General features: G+C 30.9%; 2 long non-coding RNA genes across 2 annotated transcripts; both read right to left on the reverse strand.

The window, feature by feature from the left end:
• Window positions 1-788: 788 nt before the first annotated feature.
• LOC127721372 (uncharacterized) lies at window positions 789-13,321 on the reverse strand. Its single transcript, XR_007991188.1, has 5 exons — window positions 13,188-13,321; window positions 12,541-12,679; window positions 11,615-11,822; window positions 3,642-3,801; window positions 789-806 (listed from the first exon to the last, which is right to left on the reverse strand). It is a non-coding gene; the product is annotated as an uncharacterized LOC127721372 (long non-coding RNA).
• LOC127721365 (uncharacterized) lies at window positions 5,979-9,449 on the reverse strand. The gene is made up of 3 exons (XR_007991181.1): window positions 8,845-9,449; window positions 6,966-7,075; window positions 5,979-6,098 (listed from the first exon to the last, which is right to left on the reverse strand). It is a non-coding gene; the product is annotated as an uncharacterized LOC127721365 (long non-coding RNA).
• Window positions 13,322-13,804: the final 483 nt, after the last annotated feature.

Below are 13,804 nucleotides of genomic sequence, written 5' to 3' on the forward strand. Positions count from 1 at the left end.
ATGATATATCCAATGCCATTGGAAGTGGTGTTGAACACCAAGAAACACAACATATAAACATCTACTTACATATTTAATATATATTATAAGAAAAATCAAGCATACTAACTACATGAACATAGATATGTGGTATAATATGAAAAGACCAAATTGTTTGTTATAGTTGAAGGTCTTGATGGGCTTTACATAATAGAGAAGAATGAGCCGAATCTAAAGAAAAATGGATTTAAAAAAAATACAGAATATAGAAAAATAGGACCAAGAACAAAGAGCAGAGAATAATGGGGTGCTACAATGTAAGGGAGCTACCATTTGATTTTTAGGGGGGGGGGGGGTTATGTTATCCTGACTTTTTATACATAGTTTGTCATCCTGCCTTTTTTTTTTGCCAAGTTGCTCATCCTGCCTTTTTTTATACTCAAAACTTCTGTTCTGCCTTTTTTTCAAATTTCATCCTAGCCCCCCCCCCCCCCCCCCCCTAAAAATCAAATGGTAGCTCCCTAAAGAATAGAGGATTATAAGGAAAAAATAAAAATAATAGAGATCATTACCTAAAAGATAAAAGAAAACAAAAATGAAGGACCCCAACACCCATCCCATCAAGTCCATTTGCAAAAATACAAAAGGTACGGAATGTTTAAGTTGACACTTTTGTTTCGTTGAACTCAGTGTGAAAATCAAAGTACTGGCATCCATAAAACACACCCCTTTCTGTTATCATGCGTTCTGTGTCATCTCCGTAATACAATACGGCAGTGAATGGAATGTTGATATTTCCTTCGGTTAACTTCGATGTCATCGAAACTCTACAATTATAGAAAAAGATATCAATTTCATTAAAAGATTTGTTTAGCAGGTAAAATTTTAAAAGTTTCTTACTGGCTAAAATTGTACATGCAGATATATAGATATAAGAAGATGTGGTATGAGTGCCAATGAGACAACTCTCCATCCAAGTAACAATTTATAAAAGTAAACCATTATAGGTCACAGTACGGCCTTCAACACGGAGCATTGGCTCACACCGAACAGCAAGCTATAAAGGGCCCCAAAAAATTACTAGTGTAAAACCATTGAAACGGAAAAACCAACGGTCTAATCTATATAAAAACGAGAAACGAGAAACACGTATGAACTACATAAACAGACGACAACTACTGTAATCAGATTCCTGACTTAGGACAGGTGCAAACATTTGCAGCGGGATTAAACGTTTTAATGGTACCAAACCTTCTCCCTTTTCTGAAACAATAGTATACTCATATTGGACCAATACCTAACACTGCAGACAGTTGTTACCAAGAACAAAAAAAGTAATAACTTTTTTTATTTTGTTAAGATTTTCTCTTTTGATAGCTAGTCATGGAGAGAACCATTTTGAGATATGCTGTTTCGTACTGAGAACACTTTGACTCATATAAAAATATTTAGAGTACAATGGGAATTCAGACAAAACAAAAATGTTCATTTGCTAACAGTTTTCAGCAATTGTCAATAAATTTTGGTATACTTGAATGGCTTTCTTGAAATATTACATCGAGCAAAGGTGTTCTTACGAGGCCCGTAGAAAGAAGACGCAGATTAACATTATATAATATATATTGGGCATTTAATCTATATAGATAGAGCAAAATGGTAACTTCACTGTCAACACAAGGCTTAAGAGACAGTGGTGAATTCAAGGGGCGTTAGAGGGCGTTTGATTGGAAAATATTTATATTTTGCCTAAAATCGTCCAACAATTTGTATTTCCGTTTTTATTTTTGGAATTAACCCTTGTGAAAATCTTAAGTTTATACAAGATAAATTGTTTCAGTTGCACAACTGACACATATAGAATAATATACTTCATTTGTCTGATAAGTGTATTGAATACGATATAAAAAGCTGTGCATGCTTTAAAATACTCGTGATGTAGCATACCAGCTACACATTAATTGGATTATGAGGTAGACCGCTTGATATTAAACTGTGTCATATGTGAGATCGACTACTTTTACATTTCTGTGTTGAGCTGTACTTTCTTAGATCAAAAGTAATGTATTGAAATGTTTTATTTTTAGTTTCTGTTGTGTATTGATTAGTGTGTTTTGTATAATTTATTGCACTTTATCTCATTGCACTTTGTTTAAATTAGTGTTGATTTTGTCTGTTATTCGTTCTTTTTTCTTGTATCTTGTTGATAACTTTGAATAATAAAATTATATATGTATTTATTATATAATGATTATAATATACCCTTTTTGTATACTTTCACTGACCCAAGAATCCTTCATACCATCAACTATACGACTGTGGAATAACCTCAATGAGGTGATCCGCAACATTGACTCTTTAGGTAAAAATAAAACCGAATGAAACAGTCTTAAAATGAATTCATAAGCCCAAGTACCTAAACATTATGAATTTGGCAATCGTAAACTCAACATCATTTTGACTCAACTTAGATGCTCAGCCTCTTTTTTGAATTATGATCTTAACATAATCTCCGTCTTGTAGCTGTGGTGCTTAGCGTTAAGATTCATATCATTTCTTTTTTGAATGTCCTTATTATGCGAATATAAGAATCAAACTATTTAATAATCTGAACTGGTTACCAGAGAACTCTCCACTAAATTTGAACATCTTAACCTCCGGTGATTCGTCATTAATTAATGATGAAAATTAAAGAATATTAAAGAATGTGAATGAATTTATTATAGAGTCAAAGAGGTTTCTAATTGTGTAATATAGCACACTAAAGTGCATATACATGTATATTAAGCACAACCATTCACATCATCACACATCATCTTTTTACATATCCACAATGTATTTTTTGCATGCATGCTTTGTAAAAATTCTATTGGTATAAATTGTACATGTACATGGGAGAAGACTTTATAAGTTTGATTAACTTGTGTCTCATCCCTTTTGCATATTTAAGCAAATAAAATATTAGCTGCATCGGATAGAAATCGACCTTATGCAAGTACACGTACACATGTACATACATAAGGCTTTGGTTGATTTTAGAACATTCAAATACGAAATAAAAGATGAATGTTGTTCTGTTTTGTAGGGTTTTTATTACAACTCAATTTGCTAACAGTTACATACTTTCCGTAGTGATTTGTTCAACCCGAAATAGGTTAACAGATGTATTGATATTAATTTGCAAAAGGTCGATTTCTATCCAACTCAGCTCATATGTTTAAACTATGTATTTATTATTCTAAAAGAGAGGCGAAAGATACCTAAGGAACATCCAAACTCATAAGTCGAAAATAAACTGGCAACGCCATGGCAAAAAAAAAAAAAAAAAGAAAAAGGCCAAAAGACAAACAATAGTACACAAAAAACAACATAGAAAACTAAAGACTGAGCAACACGAACCCCATCAAAACCGGGTGTGATGTTTTACCTCATCAAAACAGCCACAATTTCTGCTGACGAGTAAATTCATGTTTATGTTAACTAAATTTATACTTTATTTATTGTGCCAACTTATTTATTATGTTTTTATATGCAAGGATGAAAAATGGAACCTGAATGTTTATTATATATTATCATTTGTACCATGATATTTATGTATATTGGCTAATTGCGTACAGGAATAGGTAGACATACATTATTATTTTTTTTTATTAAATTATACATACGTGGAATACCGCGGGATTTTTGACGGATACTCTGCAACCAATTTTTTAGTTTTTGACTTTTTTGTTCCTGCAGTACTCCCCATACTAACAGACATCTCAGCGCTAATACTGACTTCTGTTTCACCAACTAACGGAATTCCAACCTTTCCTGTCATTGTTGCTGTAATGAGATATTGTTCCTTGTGCATAGCTCTGATTCCTTGTCCGGATTTTGCTGTCATCTGATCCTTTAGGGGTTTATCAGCTCTTCAATGTTTGTATAAGGTTTTTGAAAACGAGCTTCTCTGATGTGACATTAATTGTACAAATGTGCATCTGGTTCAATAATATTGGTACTGTTGATGTTATTTGCATACTTTTTTTATTTATCTCAAATTTATAACCAGAAAAATTTGACGAATTATATAACATCACATTGAAAGGTCCTCCTGTTACTGCACCTAATATTTTCTCCAGCTTTTGAAATAGTTATCAAAGGTACCAGGCTTATAATTTAATACGCCAGACGCGCGTTTCGTCTACATAAGACTTGAAAATGGCAGGGTAATTTCTTTTCTCAGAAGGCACCCTTAGAGCGATTGGCTACGTTTTAAGGGCAGAACCAGAATCAAAATCAAATCGACAATCAAAGTCCCTTCAATGATGCTCGAGGTCAAAATATTTGAAAACTAAAACCTAATAGTAAAGTTAAAGAGCTAAACTAATAGAATAATCGAAAAGGACCAACATAATTGACAAACCCTCACAAGAGATTAGAGCTATGCATTAGGGAGATACATTCCATAATGATTTACGAAGTTTTAAAGCTGCAAATTGAAAAAAAACACGGTTAGTATAGTGGTATTACGTCCCTTTATAAAAACAACACAGCGTTGAGAAAAAATCTTAAGGATGTTCGCTCCTCTTGTTTTTGAATTTTTGCCAGATATTCGGAATCCTCGGGTTTTATCCATGTAGTGCCATTAAAAATTTTTGCCCACTAACCCCTACTTTTCTCTCCATAATATGATTACATATAGTTTAAAATGTCATTTTTGAAAATCTTATAAAATCCTTGTTATTTTTTCATAGTTTTTGAATGAAAAAAGGTACCAATGTTGAATGTATGAAAAATCAAGAGAGAATCATTTCCCGCCAAATTTTCAATGGCTTATATCTCGAAAACAAGCACACGGACCCTTCCTTTTTTTCTGCTTGTTTAGTTAATTTATTTATATACAATTAATCTATAACCCAGCAAACACAAAAACATCTTTAAAATGTTTTTAAAATGTTGTGTCTAATGTCATGAAAATATCACAAAAAAACGTGAGAAAAACATTAAATGTATGGTAGAATATATATCGCTAAAACGTTTTCTAATATATTTTCTAAAATATATGCATAATATAATTAAAATGTTGTAAAGAAATATCATGATAATGTGAAAAACAATGGCGTATAAAACATTTTGATAATCTTTTAAAAAATATTTTCTAGAAATATTTTCTGAACGTTTGAAAAACATCATGAACATCAAATAATGTTATAGAAATGTTTTTTGGATGTTTTCTTGCAAGTGAGACTGTGCCTAAAAAATGTTTTCAAAATGTTTTAAGAAGATGTTTTTGGTTGATATCTAGATCATATCAATATAAAAATTTCTGTACTTCTGATTGAGTTTCCTGCTTTTTTAAATAACAAATCATTAGTTAAATTAATTTATACACAGTGATTAATTCTATATACAAACAAGAATAAATCAGTTGTTTTGCTAAGCATATGAAATTCACAATTCAAAGTCTCTAAAAACAAGAAGTATCTACAAATGTTGACACATCCAAAATGGCAGACACAACTCATCATGGTCAAGCCACTTACCAAATATGAAGTCATTCTGTTCATCAGCATTACTAATTAAAGTAATGAAAAATTTGAGAACATTCAACATTAAATATGACCTCATCTTGATCAGCAGTTTTGGGAAAAACAGTGATGAAAATATTTGTTGGACAAAATCCGACAAATATAGGTGGACAGACGACAGACAGTGCAAGAAAGCCCACATTCTAACCACAATGGTATAATTTTTAGTTTTTCACTCTCAACTTTTATTACCTATCTTATACACATCATGCATATGTCAACCTGAACATGCATGACATGTATGCCAATGAACATTATGCAAACATTATCCACATTTTTAAGTTCAAGTTACATTGACTAAAACTTGTGTCCCAAATTCAGATTTTTCAATACAACTTCTCTTTCTAAACTAAAATGCTACACTTCTAATAGGGTTAAATCTTAAGTCAATAATCATTGATAATTGGCTGAAGAGATGAGAACAAAACACCATTTTACATCAACTATTTGATTTATTTAAGAATACATTGAAAAAGTCAATCAATTGTCTTATTCAAAATCACTTGGAATGTCTTGTAGTGTCTTATATCTTTTTCTTGCTGTGCCATGCTTCTGAAAAAAAAATTAATCTTACATTCATATATAAACTTCTTGCACATTCCTTTATTATAGAACGATTCACGTTGCCTGAAGGATATACATCCCCTCCCCTTTAAAGTTTTGAAACAAATAACGATGATAGTCTGTCGGAAGGGGACGATAAATGACTGACCGTGTTAAGAGAGAGCAATATGCCACGCTAAACTTCATTAAGTTATTAAAAAAAAAACACATAAAAAACTTTAGACTAGATATGTGTCCAGTCAAGAGTCTTATTTCATTATACTCGTTGATTGTTGTCTATCATATTTTTTTTCTTTTATTGTTTTGTATAAATCAGGCTGTTGTTTTTCTTGTTTTTATTTAGTTTTCATTAAATGCATTGTATCATGTAGGGGCCTTTAAAAGCCCTGCTACATAATGTCATTAAACATCTTATTGTCCTTTTTAAGTGTTAAACTCTGTAGAGTGACATAGTTTATAACTTGTCATTTGTATCTAAGGGCATATGATACAGTCCTAGAAGTATACTATAGGCACATAATAACTTATCGAAGTGTTAAGCATTGTTTTCACAATGATGATAATAATATAACTTAACTTCCGAGAAACACACAGATGTCATTAAATGAGTTGTTTATATGTATTTGAAATACTTCAAAGGAAAGCAAATATGTTGTTTTTGAAAGCAAACTGTTGGACTAAAAGATTGATTTAAATAAACAACTTGTTTCTATTTTGTCACAAAAAAAATAATTTATTCAAATATCCAGATATCTTTTCTGTATTGTATGCCCTTAATCTTGAATGTAATGCATTGTTTATGCTAAATATTTGAATTAAATATGGAATAACAGTAATTCTGTATGAAAATCTTACTTCAAAAAAAAATTCTCCTGAAAGGTTGTAGACATTCCAAAGAACCTGCACCACTTCCAAATTGTAAACCTGCATATTGAACTTGTCCTTTGTGGCTTTTCTTTTAGCTCCTGTTAAAAAATAAAAGATACATTGTATCTGGGAACAGTATATCTAACGGGAAATGAATCTGATACGCTTTTCAGTATAAAATTGATAAAATCTCGGACTCCCCGAGACTTCCCAAGATTTACGGATTTTGGTAGCGTCTGACTGAAAAACTATCAGAACTGCTCAACAAATAAACCACATAACTCTAATTGTAAATAAATACAAGTTTTATCATTTAGTAGATATATTTTGTCATATAAAATTACCAAAATAAGTTTGATTTATTTGATGTGAAGTGTTTTATAATAGTTTGGGAATTTGAAAATCATCGCGGCAATGGCCGCCATTTTTTTATTACCTGGTTTGCATTCTGCACAATTCTGTGATGAAATGCTTGCGATTTTAACAAATTTGAAGTGACAGAATACAAGTTTGATACACTAGCATCACTATAAAACTAGTTTGAATGACATTTTATTGATAATATCAGAAATAATTAGGATAATAGCGAGTCCGTTTTTAACACATGTCCGTTTCTGTATCGTATCTTTATTATCTATGGCACGACGATAAAATCGACTACAATCAGGTAGTGTCAAGTCCCGTCAATATATATGTTCCTGATTGTATGTACATTGTGTGTATGAAGCAATAAATATAATTTTAAGCAACAGTTTATATTATCTTGCTTGTACTGAAGTCTTACATAGTCTTTGTAATGTTCATTAAGCTGTTAAGGGAAATTTAAATTACTGTTTTGCAAATACATACATACACTGATTTTACTAGAAAAAAAATCTCCATATTCAAATGGTGCTTATATTAGTGTTATTGTAACTTGTTTGTGTGCCTCGGAAACAAGGTATTGAGTCATGCTTATTGCAATAGTTGTTGTTGGTTTAAGTCTGTCAAATTTTTTCATAATGTGTATTTAATGTAGGCAGTTAGTTGTTTTGTTTCAATTGTGTTGAGAAAAATTTAACATTTGTTTGTCAAGGCTTCAAAGTGGACTATATGGCATTGGTTTTCTCAGTTTTGAAAGCTGTACAGTGACCTATAATTTCTTTTATCCAAGTCATTTAAATTCTGGTGGATAGCTGTCTCATACACCTTATCGCTATTTCAGTATTTGGAAATCTGTCCCGCTTGAACTTTTTACGTCAGCATACGTCATACAATAATACACCTTATCGCTATTCCCGCTTGATCCGAGAATCTATCCTGCTTGAACTTTTGACGTCAAACAACAATCACTTTTCCATTGTGGCATCAGATATTTTTAATGATGACGTCAAAATTTTAAGGAAACTTGTGACAGTTGTGTGATGTGCAGTAATGGCGGACAAATAGCGATAAGGACAAGGTGTATTACTTTCAATTGTGGTGTCAAATATTTTCTAATATGACGTCAACATTTTATGGGAACTTTTGTGATGTCCATGGCCAGTAATGGCGGACAAATAGCGATAAGGTGTATTGGCAATCAAACACACAAGCCACATATCCTTATAATTTTTTTATATCAATGAACAAATTCATAATTGGTGTACGTAGATGCTTGAACAGTGGCGGATTTAGGGGCCCCGACCCCCTTATGGAGCTACTTATAAGATAAATGTATAGACTATTTGCAAGTATCACTCCAAACGTTTGCTTGCCTTGGGCAGGGGGCCCCCTTTTTTCAAAACCTTGATCCGCACCTCCAGAAACAGATGTAATTTGGTTCCGATTATGATTGAACACACACGATGAATGCACAAGTTCATCTTAACAGATTAATCATTCTTACCAAGTGAGTATATATCGCGTAACAAACAATTTTCTTGGCTCTCTTTGTTGACATCCTGTCTTCGTTTCGAAATTCAAATTTCAAAATCATTTCCGGTGATAAAACAAAAGTCGATTCCGGAAAAGGTCGGTTTTCCGTAAGACATTTAAACGATACGAAAATTGAACTTAGTACATATACAGTTTTCATTTCTTAATTTCTAAAATATACACGAACGAAATGAATAAACATTAAACAAAAAAGGTGATTGTTTATTAATACATTATTGCTTAATTTAATGTTGACTCTTTTGAATTTTAATATAAGAAGGAATAAAATCTGACTTCAAGGATCTTCAAGATATCAATTAAGGATTTCAACCATAGTATCTTGCTTGTCATGATATTGATGAAATGTAGTACTATATCTTATCCTGAAAAAAGGAGCTAATTCCACAAAACGTTGTGTGTGGGGTTTTGAATAAAGTTTAAATAAAATGTTATTTTTATATCCGTAAAATGTTGAATAAAATATCAGTAAGACTATTAAGTAATGTGTATGTCAGAATATTTTATAGAAAACATTTAGCTGATATTTTTCAGATGTTTTATGTAAAACATTTTAATTTTACGTTATAAAACATTTTATGCAAATAGCAAAACTATATTTTCTGTAAAACATTTTTTTGCAGAATGTTTTTTGGATATTTGGAAAATATTTACTTTAAATGTTGTTAAAATATAAAATACCAATTGAAGAAAATATTATTTTTTTTATATTATAAAATATCTACGGGATATTTTAGAACAATGTTTGAGAACATGAATAAAAGATATTAGCTAATAATATTTTGTTAATGTTGTAAAAACATTTTACTTAAATGTTAGAAATAAAACATTTCAAAAACAATAAAATAAACATTTTTTTTATGTTTAAATGATATCTTATTGAAATATTTTGTGAGAGACGTCCATATGACATTTAAAAAATGTTTTTAAAATGTTGTGTGTTTGCTGGGAACAGTCTTTTAAACAACTTGCTATATTGAAACAGAGTAGCAAACATCCTTAAAACATTTCGCCCGGACGAAAGACGAAGAAATTGATGATGAACGATTGACAATAAATGCAGAAAACACATTTAAAAGCTAACAAGTTGTTATTGTTGGCGTTTGCATTTTTATAATGACCAATGGAAGTAGGTTCTTTATATTGAAGACTTGATAACTTTGATAGGACACTAGTCTAAATGACACATGTTAAGATAGTCGGTAAGATAAATTCGTTACATAGTGTGCTAGTGACCTAATACGGTATATATGGGCTCAGTAAATTCCATATGAGATTCGAGCTTCGCTTCGCTCTCACCCCATATATATCGTATTAGGTCACTATCACACTGTGTAACTAATATTATTATGTCTAATTTGATTTTTTAATTTTGACTGATGCTGTTTATAGTACTATCTTCTTTTATAGCGATTATACTCGCAAACCTGTCACGAGGTTTTTTATTATTATTTTTTTTTATTTCCAAGTCCCAAATTCCGATCGTCTGGAAACGTTAAATTTAGGCAACAAAATGTTTTGACGACATTTTTTTTTACTATGAATGAATATTGCTTTACTTGTGACAACTCTATGATTTTTTACTTTTCAACAGCTAAGCTAATAATTGATCTATCTATCATGCAATTTCTGTCAATAAATTCTTTAAAATACTCTTAATTTCTCTACTAATCAAGAGTCCCAACACTCTTGAGCAAAGTTGACAGTAGTTGGATTTGAATCTTCAATTTATGTCCATTTTGTCGCACAACCCTGCAGTATTCAAGTATTATAGACTATTCGATAACATTTGTTTTGTTGGTTTTAACGATCACGATGAAGGTAGATCAATAAAAGCGCAACGACGCATCAAGTGTATTTTCCTTATCAAGGATGTTCGGTATTCTTGTTTTTGACTTTTTTTCAGATATTCGGAATCCTCTAGTTTTATTCATAGCGCCAATAACAATTTTGCCCGCTAACCCTATTTTTCTTTTCATATTTTGATTACATAGAGTTACAAAAATCCATTTTTGAAAATCTTATAAAATCTTTGTTATTTTTCATAGTTTATGAAAGTAAACAGGTGCCAATGTTATATGTATGAAAAATCTAGAGAGAACCATTTCCCACCAAATTTTCAATTGATTATGATTATGATTTTTGACACGGACCAATCATTTTTTTTCTGCTTTTTGAGTTTCGTTATTTATATACTGTTAATTTATAACAGTCTTTTAAAGCGCTTGTTATTTGAAAAAGAGGAGCAAACATTATGGCAAGCCGTTTTACTATTTATTCGAATTTCAAGATATCTCATATAATATATAAGATATCTCATTTAATATATAAGATATCTTATATAATTTAAGTTTTAAAAGATATCTTATATATTATATGAGATATCTTAAATCCTATATATATATATACTATATAAGATATCTTATATATTATATGAGATATCTCATATAGTTTATAAGATATCTTATATACTTTATAAGATATCTTCTAAAGTTTATAAGATATCTTATAAAGTATACTTTATAAGATATTTTATATAGTTTATAAGATATCTTATATAGTTGATAAGATATCTCATATAGTTTTTAAGATATCTCATATAATTTATGAGATATCTTATAAAGAAAATTATATAAGATACCTTATAAAGTTTATTAGATGTCTTGAAGTTAGATTAATAGCAAAATGTCTTGCCATAGACCTTCCTTTAACTTATATCCTACTTGATACTTTAGCTGCTCTGTCCCATCTGAATTCATATGTATCTTCTCTTGTTATGGTTATTTCGTCTGTTTTTGTTACATTCTGCTCTTCTGAGGTATTATTCACTTGAGTCCAGCTGAACACGGACGTAGGGGTCCTGAGGATATGTGCTTTATCCAAGTCATAATCAATCTGCCGCAGCTTCATCTTAACCCCAGCTGCTGGTTTCTTTAACAGTGATAATGATTGCTCTGAAGGTACATGTAACAATGAAGATGGCGAAAGCACCGAATATAAGTAGGTATTAAGAAATGAGTAATATATCTTTGCAACGAAGTTGTGGAAGGATTTACCAGTAGTATTTAGAATCAGTTTTGTAATTCTGTGTAATCTACCATATTGTTGGCACAATAGAGATTAATAACCACGTAAACCAAGTATTCTCTGTTGTTATATTTAATGTTTAATACAATGGTTTCATATAAAGATAAAAAAAAAAAGAAGTATCGATACGAAATTCGTTCAATTTCACAAGCATTCATCCCGGTTTTTGATGTTTTGTATACTTTTGTTTTTCAGTTTGATTTTCGTTTTTTCTATAATATTGCATATCATCAAACAGTTGTTTTGCTACACAGTTAGCATCGGAAACAGGTTTTTTTAAAGATGGAGAAAAAACATCCTGAAATGTTTATAGTTGTTTATTTGTGACACAAAATACCTTTTTTTTAAATAAATTTTCAGCTCATGGTTTTTGGTGTTTCTCAAAATGTACTTTTCTGTGTAGAGTTACGACTTGGTCTTTCCTGTATTTTTACGGTTGGTCGTTGTGTTGTCTGTAGTATTCGCGTTGATTTTTCTTTAGTTTGAAAAAAATATTTCTGCGTATAAATGATTGTTACTTTTAAGAATTGAATAAGTGAAACTAATCTAATCTGATAATTACCAAAATTATCTGGCTAAATGACGAAATCCTGTCATCCTTAAATCCGCCTACATCATTTGGTTTATCAGTAGCTTCATATCTCCCTTTCAGAAACAGACTTTGATCTCCCCTAAAGTTAGGATGTTGATATCCAACCCACCTAGTGAAACAACCAATTGTTTATAGACAATAATCATTGTATCATGATACATTTCTGTTGTCGGTAAATGCAGGCTACCTCTTCGGTTGCACCAAATTTATTAAGCATTATTTTCCTTTTGAACTTACTGTAACCTTTTTATCAAAATGGTATCATTATTCCTAATTAGTGTTGTTTACCATTACAGAATGCCAATTATATTTTGAAACTGTAAGATGTACATCTTTCCTTACATTTATGTAATTAGGTATTCAATTTCATATACGTACAATTCCCCAAAATTGTATGCATGAAAAAGATAAACAGTAAAAGCCACAATGCGATATAGAGAACAACTTCATCAATGATACGTTTATTCTTAACATTATATCACAAGAGATATCAAGTAATGAATACAGCAAAATTCAAAGTAGAAGTCACAAATATCTTATTGAGCATGTGTCAAATATTTTCATGGGGGCAGTACTAATGGTCAAAGGTAATTACTCATAGTAGAACAGATACTTACGCGCCACTTTTCACCTCAATTGATGATATTTTGTTATCAAATTTGTACCATTTAAGGTTTTCTTCATCATCAGTAAATGTCAGAGACCGCCCGCTAAAATTGTCAGCATAGACTGTACACTCTGGCTCTTCAGTGAAATCCTAAAATAAAGTATCTTCCATCACATATCTTATATGAAGGTCCGTTATTCCCTATTCTGTAAACCCCATCCAAAACTTCTGAGATGACGTAACTATTGTGTCAGGTAATCAAGGTGTTCTACTTCGTCAATGAAAGTCAGAGACCACCCGGAATAAATGTATGTTCACACCCTACACTCAAAGGTTCTTCGGTGAAACCATAAAACAGTAGATCAAATTAGTTATCGTTTGTGATACAACTCTTTTGTCTACTTGTATATTTGTCTGCAACAGTTTAGTTCATGTACGTTTCAGACATTTTGTCTTTATAGTTTATATTACTCTTGCAATGATAAACGTTCTTTTTGTAATTCTAATATCTATTTTTAACTCTAAAAACTGAGACGGGTTCATGCAAACTGTGTTTAAGGAATGCTTGTTGAATATACATATCTTTCTAAAGTAGTTTTCGTACTGAAAACTTGGATTTAGATAAAA

Source organism: Mytilus californianus, unplaced genomic scaffold (genome assembly GCF_021869535.1).
Source record: "Mytilus californianus isolate M0D057914Y unplaced genomic scaffold, xbMytCali1.0.p SCAF_12, whole genome shotgun sequence".
Taxonomy (NCBI): domain Eukaryota; kingdom Metazoa; phylum Mollusca; class Bivalvia; order Mytilida; family Mytilidae; genus Mytilus; species Mytilus californianus.